Source organism: Lagopus muta, chromosome 12 (genome assembly GCF_023343835.1).
Source record: "Lagopus muta isolate bLagMut1 chromosome 12, bLagMut1 primary, whole genome shotgun sequence".
In the NCBI taxonomy this organism is placed as follows: domain Eukaryota; kingdom Metazoa; phylum Chordata; class Aves; order Galliformes; family Phasianidae; genus Lagopus; species Lagopus muta.
In genome coordinates this window covers 6,851,384-6,871,097 of record NC_064444.1, presented here as the reverse complement: position 1 = coordinate 6,871,097, position 19,714 = coordinate 6,851,384, and the positions used below count along the sequence as shown (strand labels likewise).

The 19,714-nt window shown below is 36.8% G+C and overlaps 1 long non-coding RNA gene across 4 annotated transcripts in view; it reads left to right on the top strand.

The window, feature by feature from the left end:
* The first annotated feature begins 294 nt into the window (after nucleotides 1–294).
* Nucleotides 295–19,714, top strand: part of LOC125699415 (uncharacterized) — a 95,275-nt gene continuing 75,855 nt past the window's right edge. For 3 of the 4 annotated variants that reach the window (XR_007379552.1, XR_007379555.1, XR_007379553.1), the window contains exons 1-2: nucleotides 295–876; nucleotides 2,832–3,082. This is a non-coding gene — a long non-coding RNA (uncharacterized LOC125699415). Of the gene's footprint in view, nucleotides 877–1,568; nucleotides 1,676–2,831; nucleotides 3,083–19,714 lie in introns of all 4 variants that reach the window. The other variant, XR_007379554.1, reaches the window with a different exon arrangement.

Below are 19,714 nucleotides of genomic sequence, written 5' to 3'. Positions count from 1 at the left end.
CATCAGCAGGTAGCTTACATCTCAAGCATTCTCCTGCAGCCCTTACATACCAGCATAATTTTCCACTAGCTGCCACACCTTCAGGGATTATTGAGAGGAGACAGCAGTCCTCAGCCTCTCACTTGTTAGTGAGAGCTGGACACGATTAGCCCATGCTGAGGGGAGTTTGAATGCACCAATCAGAAAAAATCACTTCCCCCAGCCCGCATGGGATTGGCTGAACACAGTGGGCACCACAAGAATATGAGAAGCTTTAAGTCAAAGTCTGCCTAGAAACCCAGAACATTCTGGAAGCATTAACAGTTGATGGGCAGCAGGTGCTGGTTTCTTCCTGCTGCACTGCAGCTGGGTGCTGTGGGTGCCTGCAATGTTTAGTCCCTTGCACTTCCAGCTGTGGTGTAATTGTGCTGTTTCACTTGCCTTCTTTTTCTCATCCTTGTGAACTTGATGTGTTTCTTCTTGGTAAATGTGGTGGCTTGCTCCTTTGGGAAACTGGTGCTGTGAGGAGATGGCTGCTGTAAAACTTGCCTGAAGAAAAGGTGGGAATTGCTGTCCCAGCTGCTGTGGGTTCCATGATGGTGTTAAGCTTTTCTAAATACAGTTGCACAGTGCTGGCAATTCCAGCCCATGCTGTGCAAGCAGCTCACCTGCACTGAGATGGTCTCTGTCCAGAAAATAGTTTTGTGTTTAAAACTCGGCCCGGGCGTGTGCTTTCTATAGTTGATTCCACCAGGTGTCCAGCCTGCGGTCCTCTTTTGATATTTATGAGGTCAAAGTTTTACACTTTCAGTGACTCATTTTCCGTGCTGCGCTGTTGAGTTAATTTAAAGCCGAGCAAAAGGATGAAACCGTGGATTGAGGGGTCAGAGCAAAAAGGTAAATCGATAGCTTCCATATTCAAATAGGCTTTGATAACTCCCTGCAGCCTGTTTTCTATTCCTTTTTGTTTCATCCTCTCCTCTAGAATATAACAGACTGTTTCTTATTTTGGTAATAATTCACTACATTTAAGGAATGTTGAATTCAGCCAAAAACCATCTTGCAGAGCAGATCATTCACTAATGGAGGAAAAGGACTCCAGTCTGTTCATAAAAGTAGCCTATCAGCTTCACTGGGGATTTTAATTTAAATAATCACTGAGAGGTGGGACTGAGAGACTTGGATTTTTGCCTGTTAATGAAAATTTAAAGAGTAATTACACTATTAATACATATCAAATCCTTTTTTTTTCGTTTTGAAACACTTTAAAATGCAGTGTAAAATACTAGCACTTTTGCTCAAGGGGGCAGGGAGGAATATTTTTGTTTCATATCCATGGCAACTCTTATTTTTATTAGTCTTTAAAAAGAATTTGCTACTCTTAAACCTCTTTTTAAAAAAGTTATTGAATCATAGCCTTTTTGTTTTCTATTAAAAAATATTTTCTGTTTATTGAGACATTGAATAGCTCTTCCTTTTTAAAAGAGTATAAATATAAAAATGACTATTAAAGAAAAAAGAATTCTTTAAAGAATTTTTCTCACTTCAGTTCAACAGCCTTAAATATTTCAATACTGGGTAACTCCCAGTATATTCATTTTTTAGGCTAAGGAGCTGAGGCCTTTCCCTTTTAAGAGAATCAGAATTTTGGGTTAATCTCTAACTTCTGATAAAATTCTTGCCCTTTTCCCTGGAGGTACGTGTCCCATATATTAATTACTCTGTCTTTACCTTCTTCATATTTAATAGGTGAAATTTATGTTGTGGCTCAGACTTAACATTTATTGTAGGGAAGGAAAGGAACATTTCAATATAGCCTTTTATGGTTGTTTGTTTGTTTTGTTTTAATGAATTATTCAGTATTAGAAAATAAGAAGACCAAAATTTGTGTAATGTAAAAGTACTAAAGCAAGGTTCCTTTTCTTGTAGGCTCAAGAACATGAAATGTTGAATTGATTTTAGTAATGCTTTTCAAGTGAAATTAGATTTTTGGGAAACTTATAAGAGTAGAAGGAATCAACATTAGTAACAGTTTATAGTATCAGTGGGAATCCCTGGCAATGATTCTGATGTGAACTGGAAATAACTTGTGGCTTCATCAGTGTATGCACTTCAGCAGCATCCTCAAGTTAAGCTGCTCTAAGCTTGCAGGTTTTACTAGTAAGCTATCCTTGGATTAGCCTCAAAGTTTAATTTTCATCAACCTTGCCACATTTTTCATTATAAGTTGGTCTAAATACTCTTTCACTGTGGAAAAATGCAAACGATGTTAATTTAGGACCTGTGTCATCGTAAATGACTTCTGAAAACTGGCCTTTCATATGCTATACCCCTTCTTTCTGAAAGAAAGGGATAAATTGGGAACAAATAGATGAAGCAGAATGTATACATTGGGATTTTGTATAAGTTGGGATTTTGTTTAATAGCCTTCTTACGTTCTATCAGAAAGGGAGTATCTGGGATGAGCTTCTAGATGTGAGAGTACTGAGTCTTACATGTGTAGGAATGGTGTTCTTTCATATGTTTGCTAATGTTCACAGCTTATATGAATCTGAAAAATGAAGCCAAGTAACGTGCTGTAAAGTCTTATCACTTGACTAATTTAAATGTTGGAGCTGCATGTACATTTTGCATGCCCCAAAGAATACTTCAGGAAAAAAATCTTCTTCTGAGATGAGCAACTCATTCCTTGCTTTTCATTTGTGTTTTTCCATTTCTTTTGTGTCCTTCCCAACGCAATTCTTGTTCTAGGCAAAGGATCAATACTGCATTTTCAGAACTAAATTTTAAAATATATATATTGAAAAAGTGAAAGTTTGTGACAGGAATATTTTTCTTTTGCCATGTGTTAGGTTGCATTCATTCTCCGGGGAAGATTGTTTGCCAAAGGTTCTCTGAGCATACATTCCATAAGCAAGGAACCTTGCTGAGAAGTGTGCCACTGGACCTACCCGTGCAGGTGGAGAGAGCCAGCCAGCCAAGTGTCAGTGCAAGAGGGGCTTCCCATGCACTGTTTAGTGGGCAAAGCTTGCTGCAGCTGAGGAAATCATGGAATTGGCATCATGAACCCAGGACGTGGAGAACTGATGGAGGAATGCAATAGGTAGGGAGATGCATCTTCTTTCTGTCTTATACATCACTGCATTTAAAACTGTTTTAGTCTCATGCTGCAATTGAGTTTGTGAACTCCTTGGTCTTTGTGGAGTTGATGGCAGGAGAAAGCTGACAGCTTGGAGATTGGATATTTTGCCTTCTTGTCAGCTAAGCTAATCAGTTATGAAGAAATAAACATTAAAAAAAAAAAAAAACCCTCTTTTGTCTCTCCTGCTAAAAATAGTCATGTAAAACAATACAATTCACAGCAGCTTAGAAGTGCTTTTTAATTTAATATTAAATTAAATTAAGATACTTGCTTAAATACAAGACCTAAAAGTGGACATTGTATTCCCCATCATGTTTTGAAAATAAATCCTTTGTTATTTTTAGGTTCCAGTGTCTAAACTGATTAAATAGATATAATTGTGCATTATAATAATCAATATTTTAAAAGACATTTTGTGGTAAATTAAGCCTGTGAAATCAATGTTGAATAGGTGTTTAAAAAAAAAAAAAAAAAAGCTGTGAAAAGTGAATGAGCTGTTTGTTTTCACCTGAGGGCATTTGGTAGGCTGTATTACTTGTTTTCAGATCTGATTGGAAAATGTTTATTTTTCTCATGATACCATTGTTTTGATGATGAATGCTCTTGGATGTTATGCTTGTGAATTGTTTCCAACATTTTTAGTTAGGTAGGTGTGCTGATATGTTTAACTTATGTGAAAGTGTAGTATTTGCTCAGAGATAAAGCCCAGTTTGACCTGATGCAGCTTAAAAATGGATTTGAGTACATAAAATTACAAATTCCATGTTGTGTGAACACGTTCTAGAGTTCAAATTCCTAGCAGTGGAAAAAATATATTGTGTATAGGATTGGTATTTTGAATGGCATGTGCTTGTTTTTATCTTTTGTGCCTACCTTTGTAATTGAGAAAGTCAGTGGAGGAAGAGTACCTAACCAAGTGTTGAAGATGAGTTATAAGAAAACATTGGTTACTATTGTGTTGTTTTGGAAGTGTTCTAATCTGAGAAACACAGGTTTGATTTGCTTTCTGCACTAAGACTGCTTTTCAAGTCAGAATTCAGTCATGCATACTAATCTTAGTATATCAGCTGTGAATGAGGTTTCTTTTGAGTTTGCTCAGTAACTCTGTGACTGACACGGAATGGGAACATGGGAGGACATTGAGGCAATGTGTTATGGCAAGGTGATCCGATAAAAATTTCATCAGACTGAGAAAGATGATGCAATAAAAAGAGGACCTGAGCCAGTTGCCTATATGAATGTATATATATAATAATATATATATTATATACACATATATATAGGGAAGTCCTGCTCACCACAAAACAAACAAACAAATACAAACTGATTCCACGGTGTCTTAAATTTAAGTGGGGCTTGATTTTCTCTATAGAATCTGTTGCCACAGTGCCATCTGAAGAAGTTTCTTTTACAATATAAAGCTTGAGCTGTTTAAAAAGCTCTTCTAGTAGTGTGAGATGTCATGCACCAGTGTTGAATGTTAACTGTGATGAAATGAATGTGTTGTGAGGAAAAAAGTACTATTAAGAATTCAAAGGGGGGGGGGGAAAAAAAAAAAAAACAAAAAAACACAACCAACCTTCCAGAACTTCAGGTCATTGCACTCCTGTTCTTTATTGAGTGCATCTTCTGCACACTGTGTGTGGGAACTCTTCTTTTTGGTATCCCAAATAAAATCCGTTGGTATATTGGAAGTGCAGAAATCTAGGTGATAATGAATTCCAAACATGCTTTTTATTTGCTTTTAAATTTTCAGTTCATGAGAAAAAGAAACTATTTAGGTGGATATATGTATTCTCATTTATAAAATGGTGTGGAAAATTGTGCTTTAAAGAATGCATTGCTTTCAAGCAATTCCCATAAAATCAATCTACAGTGTACTTCTCTCAGTAGTGGAGATCTTGCTTTCAGAACTTAGAAACACCTTTAATCAACACTTACCTCCAGCTCAGGTTTTTTGCCATTTATTTTTGTGGGTCAGATAAATTAGAAAGGAGTTTGACTCAATTAAGGAGCAGCAATCACAACTGTAAAAACTTTAGCAATTTTTTTTTTTATACTACAACACTATGCAATATTTTTAGAAACTCTTGTCCCCACTAGAACCGTGAAAGAATTCTGCAAGCAACTGATTTCTTTTTTTTTCCTTCCATGTCTGTTGTTCAAAGAGCATCTGGAAAGTTCTGTTTTTAGTGTAGTGTGAGTAGTATTTCTGGCTACTACATGTAGGAGTCCAATTCACATCTGCAGTCTGTCCTTGGAGCACAAGTTCTCTACTGCTTTCTAAATCTTCTGAACTGTTTTGAACATGTTGCAGAGTGAAGTCCTTGGGACCTGGTTGGCTTAATGCTAGGGTACAGATCCTGTCAAAAGTCACCTGGTTCAAGTTTGCTACACGTGTATCACACGGTGTGTATGATTGTTTCCGTTCAGCAGATACTCTGGTACAGAAGTATGGAAGTCTGCACCAAGAGGAAAACCTTGCATTTAAGTTTTCCTGTTTCAAATTGGTTTTCCAACTGACCAGGCTGCAGTAGTTAGGGTGGTGGCAGGAATGTTGTTGCTTTCTTTTTCCTCACCTGAGAACAGCAGACTGTAATTTACACAAATGTCAAATGAAGTTTTACAGCAAATCCAGTCATGTTAAGACATGTCTACGTATTACATAGTAAGGGGCTGTGTGATCTATACTTTTGTTTTCTAATTAGTTATGCAATGCATTGAAACATTAGGATTTGAAGACTCAATGATAAATGTTCCTCACAATTATCTGTATTTGCTGCATGGGGAGAAGAGGAGTGAGAGAAGCTCTTTGTTTTCAAAAACTAAAGTTTCTGAAGTGGAAAATATTTTCTTTAGGTCAATTGATTATTGACATCAAATATTTCCATTTCTCAGATGATGAGCTGAAACAAGTCCTGCTTGATGAGAACAAAGCCTGCTCTATTATAGTGGATGATTAGACTTCCAAACCTAATTATCCCCTTTGGGACTCAGCACAGACCTAATGCAGCTTGGATTATGGAGGCAGGTTCTTCCTTTCAACTTTGTTCAATAGATTTCTGACAAGTCTGTTCTTACAGATGATTGTGCTTCAGCATAATGATTATAGAAATCTCTGTAAAGGAATCACTGGATTTTTTTTATTTTTATTTTTACCTTTTTTTGGTAGTTAGAAGGGAACAGCTATTATGTTTACCTTTGTGGCTTCTTTTTTCCACATTATTTTTATTCAGATATTTTTTTCAAGCACATCCACCCTTACGTTCAATATATTAGAAGTGATTGATGCATTGAGTGTCTACCATCTGTATAACATTTTCATTTGCAAAACAAAATTGTCATCTAAAAGTGCATTTGTGTGATCAATTGAAGTGGTCATTGAGCAGTTTAATTGCCACGTCTAATTATAGCTTGATGTGCTGATGAATGGCATAGGAGTTAAGATAAACTGGGGAGTCGCTGAGAGTTGCATTTGTGTGTAGGCAGACTGTGTGACATTCAGACAAGAACATGGCTGCTCAGTGACCCCTTAAGGCTACCAGTGAAGAAATAATAGGTTGCAGGTAGGCCCTGGAGCTTCAGTGATGAAGTCAACTGATCAGCTTTAGGTGTTTCCAGTAACTGATCCGTACTGCAGATCCTAAAACATTAAGGCATGTTTGATTTTCAGAGGAGGATAATAAAAAAAATATCTATGAAGTTTAACTCCTAAGCTTCACTGTAAACATTAGTGCTTTTTTTGCAGTCCACACTTAACACAGAATACATTTTTAAAATAACTGTAAGTCATGTAGCAAAGTGCATCTACCCAACTCTTTTAGTTCTTTACTCAGCACTTCCATTACTGCATTTTTTTGTAGTTAAGGTATGAATAGTTACAAACAATTGACAGGGAAAACAGAAAAATTTTTCTCCACTTGTAAATAACAGGAACTCAGTTTGCATTTAGTGGTTTTATATTTTGCTGGTCCAAAGTTAGAGTGAGTACAGATTCAAAAAACTTTGTTCTAAAATAATAATTAAAACATTTGTTGATTAGTTTGTAATTTACTTTTTATTACTAAAGCAGCTGTCTTTTTCTTGAAGACCAAAAAATTATTATTGATTAAAACATTGACAATTTAAATGATTGTAATAAATAATTTATTGAAATGATTATAAGATGATAGTTAAAATACTGATTGCCTTGCTTTGCTGATTTCCTTGATTCACTTCTTGAGGAATTTTTAAACAAGCATTAGGATTTCAATAAACCTGCTCATTTTTTAAAGCAGTGTATGAAGCAACCCCAGCTTTGGCAAGTATCCTGGAGATGAGAAAATGTAAATTGAGTATTTGCTGGTAGAAAATCAAAGGAGAAGGTGGTAGTTTTGATAACATCATAATTATTATTCTTGGATATAGAGTTCAAATTTTACTTTAAGGTATTTTAAAGATGAGGATCATTGTATCCTTTTGTGCTATTTTGTGCAGTTGGACACTGACAGACAACATAGAAAACTTGTATTTTTCATGTATTTGAGACCAAATTATAACATCAGTTCTTTGTGTTTATCCAAACAATCCATTGCTCCGGTACTGGTGGAGTTTGGCTGGGTGTCTCATAGCAACAGTCCTTTAAGAATCTCCAGTCATCCTCTGTGATTTGGATCCTGCTTGTTATTGAGAATAGGAGAAGGAAATAAATAAATAAATACCATGGAAGTTTTAAGGTGCTTTTATTAGATGTGGCAGAGAAAGGGGCTGAATTCTGAATATGTTTGTAGTGTTGGTGGTGGTGGTTGGCTTTTTTTTTTTTATAATACTGTTTCAACTATGTCTTGAGGCTCAAAGAACATGGGAAAGAATGGAGGGGAAAGGAGGGAAAAATGCCTTGACATCTAAAACGTTTCCAGCCTGCTTGTAAATATGGGTACACCCACTCCTACACTTCAAAAGCAGCATGCAAAATTTTTCTCTTATGCTTGCACAAACTTAATGGGAGTCCAACAGCTAAATTACCATGTCAGTGTTTTAAAGTGTTTGATTTTCATTATTTGTTTGGAGGGTTGCCTTCTGTAAACTCTGCAACTTTCTTATCATAGAACTTTTTCATTAAAAAAAAAAAAAAAAAAGTAGAGATGAGTACAGATTAAAACTTGATAAAGTTTTGGCTATATTTAGAGTTCTTTGCCAGGCTTCTCGCTTACTGACATATAAGAATTTGGTTTGGTGATTAGTGATTATCTGAGATTTTAAGCCTTGTTAGCTTAACATTTACACACAGTGCTGCTGTATGGGAAGAAAAAGTAAATTGAATAGGGACCTTTCCAGATGATCAGTGAGAGAAACACTTGTTTCAGACATTTCATGTATGAAGAGGATATTGTAAAGTACTGCCCAAATATATTCAGTGCAGGGCATTCTCTCCAGGTACCTTAGTGCTCTGTTACAGATTGTAATTATTACAGTACTGTCTAACTAGAGCCTGGAAATAAAGATTTGACATTGTTTTTTTCATTAAAAGAAGTGCTGAAAATTTCTCATATATGAAGATACGTTCTAGGGAATAAAAACAAAGTATACCTGTTTATATCCATAGTACAGATACTAGTATATAAAAAAAAGTGGTAAAACGCATAGCAAGTTATTTCCTCTGCTATGACTGTTGAATGAGTGTGTGGTATGCACACACCTGGTATCTTATTTCATTTCAATATCAAAAGTATTTCACTTTTGATATGGAAAGACAGCCAAACTATTACAAATTTCTACAGTACTGCATAGGAAATCCCCCCCCCATCTTTGTACCAGATAAAGAAGAATATAATGTGATATCCCTTATATTTCCTGCTAGTGGTCTGATGAGTGAAATTTGAAGTGAGTTCTTTCAGTGAATGAATCTTAAAATAATTTTTCAAGACCTGCATAGGTTTGTAGGATGGAGCTTTGCTATTGGCATGATGGTCTTAAGGAAGTAGACAAGACCAAGGCTTATAATACCTTGTAGGAGCAAATGTTAAGGTTGGAAAACTTTAGATGAGTTTTAAAGCACATAAGCCTTTCCTGTAGGCTGAAATATAAATACCAGATCTCAAAGCCTAATGCAAGTGCAGAGTTATTGCTCAGTTTGCTTTGGTTTTATAGAAAACTTTTCATATCCAGGATGAAGTTAAATAAGATCTCTTCTGTGGTGGACTTGATACTTGGATGCAAGTTAGGCTGTTTGAATTTATGTCCCCTGCCTTTGTCTAATATTTGGCTTCAGATGCATGTTTTCATGCATCAGTTTTAGTAGTTTTTAATACTAAAATCAGTTTTAGTAGTAGCCAAACTTCCAAAACTCTGGAGAAGAATTGGAGTCTCTGTCTAGAAGGTAAAGATGTGGAGACTCTGGGCAAAATGTCCGACAGCGTGGGCTATTATGGCTCTGTTTGTTTGTGTCAAGTTTTTTATGTATTGTTTTTCACTTAAGAGGATGTGGTGCGATTCTCAAAAATCCTTATTGTGGCAGCTGATGCCCTGTTTCTAAGACTGTACAAACTTTGGTTGATACCCATTACCACGTAGGAAATAGTTTCACTCTTCTACTTCATAAAATTCCATGTAGTAAAACTCCAGACTTGCCAGAGTGTATTTACTGCAAATATCCTTTAGTACCATTTTAACTTGTTATTTTGCCATTTTGTCACAAGTTTTTGAAAGTCAAAATGCATTTAAAACCTCAGCGTGCTCTCTTTCCATTGGTGATACCTTAAAGTACAGTGACAGGCTCTGTATGTCTTTCAAAACTGCTTGTTACTTCCTCAATTGCGAGTAAAACATAGTGTAGATGTACTGCCTATTTTCAGCAGGAAAGATTTGAACCCACTTGTTTAAAAGGCTGAAACTCTCTTAGCTAGCAACATTTTTTTTAATGACTGTAGTAGTTAAACTGCAAATAGAATCTAATTAAGTAGAAAATCATTATAGCATGGAATCTAACACACAAACAAAGCTCACATTCTGGGAGGAGGAAAGAATATTAAATGTAAAGCCAGTTAATTCAGTAGGAGAGGTTTACAGCTTTCCATCTTGAAATACAGACGAGAACTGCACTGTTGGAACCTTAACACACAATGCTCCTTTAAGACAGAAGTGACTTACCTTTAAGTGTTCTATAAAAACAATCAGAGAACACACGTTTTCATAAATGTTTTTTCACAAAGCACGCAGGATAATAAAGTTGCTAAGCCTTCTAAAGTCTGTTATCACTTGTGTCCTTTACAGTCTAGTATTTTGGCTTTTAAAGTTATATTATTAGTTTAACTAAAATTTACCAAAGTCTGCCTCTTTCGTGGAACTAACTCAAATTCAAAACCAACATTTTACCATGTAATTCAGATGCTAAAAATCCTATCAAAATTCTAGTATGTTGATTGTGTAAGAACAACAACAACAAAACTAAAAAGAAAAAGAAAAAGAAAAAAAAAAAAAAAGCAGAGCAATCGCAACAACAAGAAAAGCTATAGGAAAACAGTGGAAAAAGATTCCACTCTAGGTCTGAAAACTTCTGTGATGTCTGAGGTAGTGGCAGTATTTCCTTTGAGCTTTTTATGCTTAAGTATATCTAGTAACCTTGGTGTGTTTTTCATTGAAAGTGATATTAATCATGGGCTGATGTAATGCAGAAGTCTTTGAAGCCTACAGAAGTATTTATCAACAGTTAGAAGACTTTACATTCTCTGTTCTTGCTCACTGTTCTCTGTAAGGACTGAGCTCCTGTACCTCTTGATCTTGTCGTAGAACATTCTTTATTACTGATGGACTACCTGCCCTTCTGTTTACAGTAAGCACAAAATGTACTGGGTTTTTCTTCCTGTGGAGGTAATGGGTAAGAATTAAGAGGTTCTTGTATCAGAATGTTTTCTGTTGCTTGAATGAGAAACTCAGTAACTTATTTTTAAGATTCAGTTGTAATTAGAGTGGGTTTTTGTGTTCTTTGGATTCTTTGCTGCAGCATAGATCGATCCATTTGATTTTCCCAGGGGTCATATGTTCTACCTTTGGCAGGGCAGAGTAAGACAGAGGTTTTATTGGTAGGGCATCAGAACATGTTTTGTGGAATGATCTAGTTAGGACAAATAGGTACTGCGCTACATGGTGCTGCCAAATCTCAGTGGATATTAAGGTGAAATGTGTTTGTGTTGTAAATTCTATCAATGCAAGAGAGAAAGCTTTCTGGGGCATATGGAGTTGGTGATCACAGTTTATGAAGTTTGAAGGTTGATTCAGCAAACCGAATTGTGTAGCCTGCGTTGCTGATGTGATTCTTCTGGGCCCTAGATTGAAGAGACAGCACTGGTAAATTCTGGCTCCTGGGCATTTTCAGTTCTCCTTTTTATTCCTGGAAAAAAAAAAAAAAAAAAAAGAGACAATTGGTCTGTTTCGTGCTGGTATCAGATTTGCTTTAAAAGTTATTCCCTCTGTGTGGCTGTTCAGAGACAGCCCGAGATTTCTGAAGTTTTAAATAGTAATGTTTTTTTTCTGGAACAAATAGGCTGTTCATCAGGATGGCTGAGCGGCTCTGACACTCAAAAAGCATCTGGGATAGGAGCTCTTGGGACAGGGATGGGAAGAAGCAAAAATTTTCTTTTTTTTTTTTTTTTTTTTAGGTACTGAGGCACAGGTTTCAATTGTGACATAGCTGCTCAGTAGGTAACTTTTAAGTTCTTTATTTGGCAGAAGGTTGCACATGAGAGATGGACAATACAGACTGGGTGGCACAGGAGGTCAGTACTGAATCTCCAGATGGTGACAACTCTCATGGCTTGGAGCTGGTAGTATGAGAGGATCCTGGTGAAAGTATTATTATTAGAAAAATACAAGGCCCATCTTCTGTTTGTTGGAGCCCATGATTGTTTTATTAGCACTGTCATGACTGCCTGGTTTCTTATCTTGAAGATAAATTTATGATTCTATGGCGTTCCCCAGGGTCAGACAAGGGAGAAACCAACGGGGTGGGGGCAGTAACTTCAACTGCTTTGTTGGTAACAGAGATTTTTTTCTTTTTTTAGTTCTTTTATTTTTTTTATTTTTTTATCTCAGAAGCTGACTGAAAGTTTGATGTTTGCCTCCCAGTCCACCTGAGCCATGGTCTGTAGCTGGTGATGGGGCATCAGCCTAGTGCTGCTTCTGGGGTTGCCTCTGTGGGATGGGGGCAAGTGCAGGGGGATGCTGCTGCTGATCTTCCTCTTCAGGAGATGCTGGGGCCTCCCAAGGGAGCGGTCCGTCCCCTGGGCAGGTAGGCCAGCTACCACTGACTGTCCCGGCTCCTCCTCTGAGGGTGTGGTGCTGGTGATGGGATGCCCAGGACCTCCATGAAAGACACCAGGAAGCTTCTTAGTGCTGGGGCCTGCAAGGCTGGTGGAGAGGCCCGGACCAGAGGCAGGAGGCTCCTGATGGGAGGTACCAAGACTGGGGATGGTTGCAGGACCATCCTCCTGTAGCACAGGCACTCTGGTGGTCCTGCTGCTGGTGGAACTCTGGTCATTCAGGGCTGCAGCAATGGTAATGAGCCTCCTCATGAAGCACAGTTTGGCTACCAAGACTTGGCTGCGACTTCCACAACAAGACCCACCTTGTCAAGCCCATACTTACACAGGAAGCCCAGAATGATGCTGTGTCTTGTGTGTGTCTTCCACCACCCATCAACAGGGATAGTTTTGATCTCTTGTTGGAGGCACCGAAGCAGGAATCCTCAACTTCAGTCCAGGCATGAGTTCACACTGGTCTCTGCCATTGCTCAAATTCATACAGTCAGGGTCAGTGATGTTAGTCACCTCTCTCTGACTTCGCAACCAGTTGACCTCACTGTCAATAATTGCTGCTTTTTTTTTTTTTTTTTTTTAAATTTCATCCGTTTAGTAAGTTGGTAGTATGCTTACCTGGTCAAATCTGAATGCAGTACCTAGAAATCTCTGCACAGAGCATATGGAATCACTGTTCTATTTTAGAATTTGCATTATTGTGAGAGGTTGTAAATACTGCTTTTTATTTTATTTGAAATTTAGAAATTATTGATTTGCTAGCACCTTTTTATTACTTAATGATATTATTAGGTGGAAACGATATAATGGGTTCATGTAGTATTAATGCACTAATGGATACTGTGTGCTATATTCATGTTTGCTTTCAATAAATTTCAGTAGTTTGTTTTTAGGGGGTTAGAATATATGTTACTGCAGAGTGGCTTAAATGTTTGCTGCTGCAATTCTGGGATATGATGATGATGAACTAGACTGTTACTTTCAATAGAGTGAGGAACATTTGTAGCATATTTAGGACTTTTTTTTTTTTTTTTTTAACCTTTGAAGAATAATAAATTGGCAATTCACTTTCAAAATCTTCAGTACCTGGTTAAATCCTCATGCCTGGACTGAAGTCGAGGATTCCTGCTTCAGTGCCTCCAACAAGAGATGAAAACTATCCTTGATGCGTGGTGGGTGATTCACACAGGACACAGCATCGTTCTGGCTTTCCAGTGTAAGTATGGGCTTGACAAGGTGGGTCTTGTTGTGGAAGTTGCAGCCAAGCCTTGGTGGCCAAACAGTGTGCTTCATGAGGAGGTTTATTACCATTGCTACAGTCCTCAATGACCAGAGATCCAACACTTCATATTAATAATATTCTATATTCTGTTTGATCAGAGGCTTGCACTGAGTGTGTCCAAAATCCTCTGCAGTCCATATGTACTGCTAGAAGTGTTTCTAGGTTCACCGAATATTTTGTTTCACAGTTAAATTATTTGAGTGTCAGTTGAATACCCAGAGAAGCTGATATGAGTGGAGGTGAACTTACTGGGGCTTTTGAAATGGTTGGTAAATGCATGCACATCCCCAATTTCAGCAGCAGGCATGAACAAGAGTGACTCTTCTTGGAAAAACATCTTGGAGTTGGCAAGGCAAAATTCCGTGATTAAGAAAACCATGCTGGCCTTTCACAGATGATTTCCATTTCATCTCTTCTGTTTTTTGTCTGGAAAATGAAGTAGATCTACTTCTGAATGTTCACAGGAAATCTTAGAAATTCAGTGAAAAAATCATGTATAGAGAAGACATGGCTATGGCACTGATATTTTTAATAGTCATGCATTCTCAGTACTTATCACTGACGTATTTTCCTTGTTCACCTAGTTGTGATTATTCACAAGATATATTATCCCTAACAATCTTCACATTACTGGTGAAAATAGCACTACTTTCAGTTGCAACTCTGGGTTCTCCTTATCTGGTATTCTCATTTGACATCCATTATTGTTTGCTGTTCTGAAAAAGTATTTTCCTTTGCTAGACGGTTTAAAACAAAGCAGGTAATGTTCTCTTGAGTTGAATAGATGGTGAAGGAAGAAGAAAGGATTTCCATAATGGTTCAACAAGAGCACTTAATAAATAATTTATCATCATCAAGTGCCAGGCTTATCTGAAACTTGACAGGTCTTTCTTTTATGATTCAGTGGTGTCTGTGATGACCTGCTGTACACGTTGGCCGTCTCTTGATGTTATGAATGCATTCTGGTGTCATCCAGCCACAGTTCCTTTATAAAATGTCAGAAGCAGTAGTTTGATGTTGCTACTGATATCCATGAACTATGTGTTAATAAATGAAGTTCTCTCAGGAAAATACTATTAAGCATTAAAATACTTTCTCATACAATATTTGAATTTGCAGTCATCTTGCTTTATGTAAGAAAGTGGTTTTCTTTATTGATTGACGTTATCATACAGTCAGGCAGACACTATAGAAGGTAGAGTTACTTTTTTGCATTGATATATGTCAGAAGTTAACAGAGAAAGTGTCCTTTCTGCTAGCGAGAGTTAATATGCAGGAAGATAATGGGTTATAGAAATGTTGCAAACCTTAATAGTGTGAGATCAATATTATTGCTAAAATGCTGCTACATACATTATTAAGACCTTCAGAATTGAATTGCTTGAAGCACAGTTGGACTGTTAGAGGATTCAGTATTTATCTTTATAAAAAGGACTAATGGATCTGAATTTAGGGAGATAGCACTTGCATTTTTCTTCTAGTTTAGGAATGTGAAAAAGTACTTCAGGAGTGTAGTGATGAACACATTATTAGACAGAACTACTTATTGCTTTGATACTAAATAATGTTTGACATTTAGAGAGCGAAATTAGCTGATAGTGGAGCTAGGCTATGTTGCAAGAATTACATGTATGCTTGTGTATGTATTTGTCTGATGGGAAGAGAATGAGCAAGATAATCCTAGTTTGTTCTATTAGCAGTATATTCATAACTGATACTGTGTGTCTGCGTCACTACTGAAGCGTCTTGAAACACTGCTGGATGTCTAAAACCTCAGAAATTTTACTGCTCTTGTTATTTTGAATATTCATGTACCTATGTGATTATGCAAGTTAAATGTAACACAGCAGAGGTATTGTAGCTTGCTGTGTCAGTTGGAAAAAGTTCGTCTTAAGCAAATGAATTATATGCTTGCACACATACTATGCAACTATCAATCTCTCCCTCCATAATCGTAGTATTTCTTTCGTGTATCACATAACAACAAACAGAAAAAGTGACAGTAAAAATATGAGAAAAAAGGAAGGAGGGGGAGAGGAAGAAAAATGAAGAATTATGAGACTCAGGGTACATTGCACAAAATATGACTTTTAAGTTACTTTTTCCTCTAAAGGGAAAGTTTGTGTGCATAAAATCAATTATAATTTACTATTTTAAAGCATGATGTTTATATGGCTACTCTGCTTCTTATGTTATCTTTGAATAGAAAGATTCTGAGAAATATATTTTCCAGTAACTGTTTTACAGGTTATTTTTATTTGAATCTTCTTGCATAGTTCCGGTATAACAAAACAGCACTGTATGTAATGAGATTTGCATACTTCTCAGCTGATTTTGTTGGAAGGTATTTGCCTTTTTTTCTTTTTTACATCTGCTCTTTAAACACATGAAACATCTGAATAATAAATTTATCTGGTGGCATTTCATGAAGGCTATTCACTTTAAAATGCTTTCTCTTGATTTAAAAACAATAAAAAAGAGATTGAAAAAGGCCCATGAAATTGATTTCCCATGTGAAATTGCTATAAATTAAGAGAGCAGCACATAGAAAAACACCTTTTTATGGGTAAAAATAATGCAAGGGCTGCTATGAAAGTAATGCCTCTGATTTAATTGCATCAGCTCAACATCAGAGGCAGATGTTGCTGACATGGCTGTAGAGGATGAAACTTCCCACCAATTTTTCATTACATTTTGTTGCTGCGCAACAGAAGGCTGCAGAGGGGCAGTCTGATAAAATGACACCTGACAGGGAAGTGTATATAAAGCAAAGCTGGGCCATTGAATTCTTCCACGTGGAAAAAGATGGCACCCGCTGACATTCATTGACACATGCAGTATGTTTATGGAGAGCAAACAGTGGATGTGAGCACAAGGAGGAACGGATGGTGTGTTTCAGCAGTGGTGATGGTGGGTGCTCTGCTGGCAGATTTCTGTCTGTGGTGTACAGGCTCTTGTTTTTTTGCTGGTGAAAATGCAGAGTTGATGGTGGTGACTATGTTGAAAAATACTTTTTCTCTGTGAAATGGTGGCATTGTGATCTTTGTTCCTGTTGCACTTCTTTGAGGAAATAAGAGACTTTACTTTTGGAGAAATCTTTATATGTTATAATTTCAGAAAGTTGTTTAGGTTTCCTTGAGGTTTCTAACTGCTACGAAGGCAAATAATATTGTATTACAGATCTGTTTAAGTTGCGGATTTCTGAATTCAGATGATTACTACCATTGCCACCTTTTTGTATAGCTACAGCTTTGTTTTTGGAAGTAATTTTCTGTGAGTGAGCTGTACAGACGTATTTGAGAAGTGGGAAGTTTGTGTGTAGAATCCTGTTCTTTGATAGATGTTGTTTTTCAACACTTCTAGGGTCACTGGCTGATGATAGCCTTTTTCAACATGCTTAAAGATATTTTGTATGCACTTGAAACTTTCAGAACGTTGGGGTTTAAATCTGGCAAATAGACATGACCAAGAATTTCGTTTACTACAAAAGAAAAGGTTTCTTGTGATGCTTCTGTCTCTGCTGATCCTTCTGGTGTTTTACTTAATGGAATCTTAATACCTTGTGTTGTTTTGGAAATTATTCACATAATCTGAGTCAATCATACATAAATGACACTTTAAAAAAAAAAAAAAAAAAGAAGGGTTGCTAAAAAGTCGCAAGCAGTTTTCAGCAGTAATTTTGTCATGTGTCTAAGGGTTATATTTACCTTCCTGAGCACTATATTTGCCTGTCCTAGACACAAAAGTTTAGGGTACCGGGAAGGATTTTGTATCTAATTTCAAGATGATGATGACTGCAAACACATTCTGTTAACTGGGAAGAACTCCAGTGTTGCACATGTCAATTGCCTTCTTGAACAGAGGACAGCCATGATACTGAAGGAAAAACCTCATGGAGTCTACAGCTCTGATGTCCACTTGAAGTGAATAGTGTTGCTAATTTTCCCACTCGATCAAGGCCATAGACAAACTGCATGATCTCACTGCAGAAATATTTGGGAAATCTCCAGTATTAAAGTCAAATGCCTGAAGTTAATGTAGCTTTGACAACTTATGTGGCCTTCAGTGGTATGCAGTGTCAAAAGTTGTTCATTTAATTTAACATCTCTTTGTTAGCATTGCTTATTAGCTTTCTCTTGTTTCACTGCTCTAAAACAGTAAAATGACTGTGCTAACTTAAAATTAATGGGAAAACAAATGAAACTTTTTATATAAACAGGAGATGAAAAACAATTGATTTCACCTTCACAGAGTGAGTGATAAACTCTGTAGTATGAGATGTAGATGAGAGAGATCATCTCTTATTCCTCTTCTGAATCTCAGAAAGGTACTTGGGATGTGATTATTTGAAAAATTGCTTGCTATCAGAACAGCACATCAGTTTTTGTCTTTAAATTTTAAGGGAAACACTCAAGAAAATAAGACACTGATTTTGAAAAATTTACTGAATATTCTCATCAGAATTTAAATTAGAGTTGTCTTGATTTAAATCAGAATAAGTAGACGTGAATTTTGTGTGTAGTAGGGGGCCTGACCTGCTGGGAAGGAGCTTTTTGCAGAGAAGGACCTAGCAATCCTGTTGCTCAGCAGGTGTCCATGATCTAGCAGTGTGCCCTTGGAGCCAAGAAGGTCAGTGGAATCCTGGGGTGCTTTAAAAAGAGCATTGCTAACAGGGCAAGGGAGGTTGTTATCCCTCTCTACTTTGCCCTGGTGAGGCCACATCTGGAGTTCTGGGTTTTCCAGTTCAAGAAAGATAGGGAAGAACTGGAGGGAGTCCAATGGAGGACTGCAAAGATGGTCAGGGACCTGGAGCATCTCTCTTACGAAGTAAGGCTGAGAGATTCAGGACTGTTCAGTCCAGGGAGGAGAAGACTGAGAGATATTATCCATGTTGTCTTATAAGCATCTAGCCCCTATGATACTGTGAATGTGTGTGATTCTGTAATAATTGGAGTTTACTAGGGGCAGTATGATTTATTGTTTCATTTTGGGACCCACTTAAAATCGAATGCTGTAGAAATAGTAAGGTCAGTGAAACACAGTGGAGTAAATATAAAGCATCTAATTAGTATGTATTGCTAGAATTCATGTAGTGAACTCATTTAGTGAAATTTCTTGTGTGAAGTGCAAGAAAAGATTCTCCCCTGCAATAGGAACTTTGAAACTTTTCTCAAAAATCTGTTACTGGATATTTCATATTAAAGCACTTGTGTGTGTACAGCTTTAATGTATGGAATTCACATTAAAATTCTGATTAAATTTTAATGACATTTAGATCCTTATCTGTAGGCTTTTATATACAGGTTTGCCCTTAATTTCAGTGCAAGTGGGAAGTATTTAGATCAGTGGAACGTAATGTAAAAAGGTAGTAAAGCATATAGCATGGGGACAGAGAAATGCTACCAGAACTAGGTTCACTGGAACTTATGCATCACGTCCTGCTCACAGTACACAGCTGAGATCTTAAGAGTCCTGATGTACAGAGGTATAGAATTTTAGGTATATCTGTATGTGAAGAACCCTATCAAAGAAATAATAACTTAGCCTTAACCAACATCCTACAGTGTCCCCATGCTTCAATTCTCTCCTGTTTTTAACACGTTAAAGGAGGGAGGTAGTGGACAAACTTGCAAGCAATACTATAGTTCCTAAGAATAAAATTGAGTTCTGTTTTTAATTCAAATCAGTTTTTTAAAGTTTTGTACAATTAATACATGTTCTTGAAATTTCTGAATTCTGTTGATACAATTACTGTTTCAGAAACAAACGTACTTTATTTAATGTGTTGTCCTCACAGAAGGTAAAACTGCTCTAGTATTTATTTATGTATTTTCAATGTTTTCTCAATCCTTCTAGAATCTTTTGATAAAACGTAGCATTGGAAGTTATTTGTTTTGTCAGGAATTAATAAGCATGTTATAAAGTATGTCAGCTCATGTAACAGATTAAACCAGTCTTTTTCACTATTTAAAGCCACAGTCCTTGGTATTTAACAAAGGAGGTGGATGTTGTGTTCCTGGA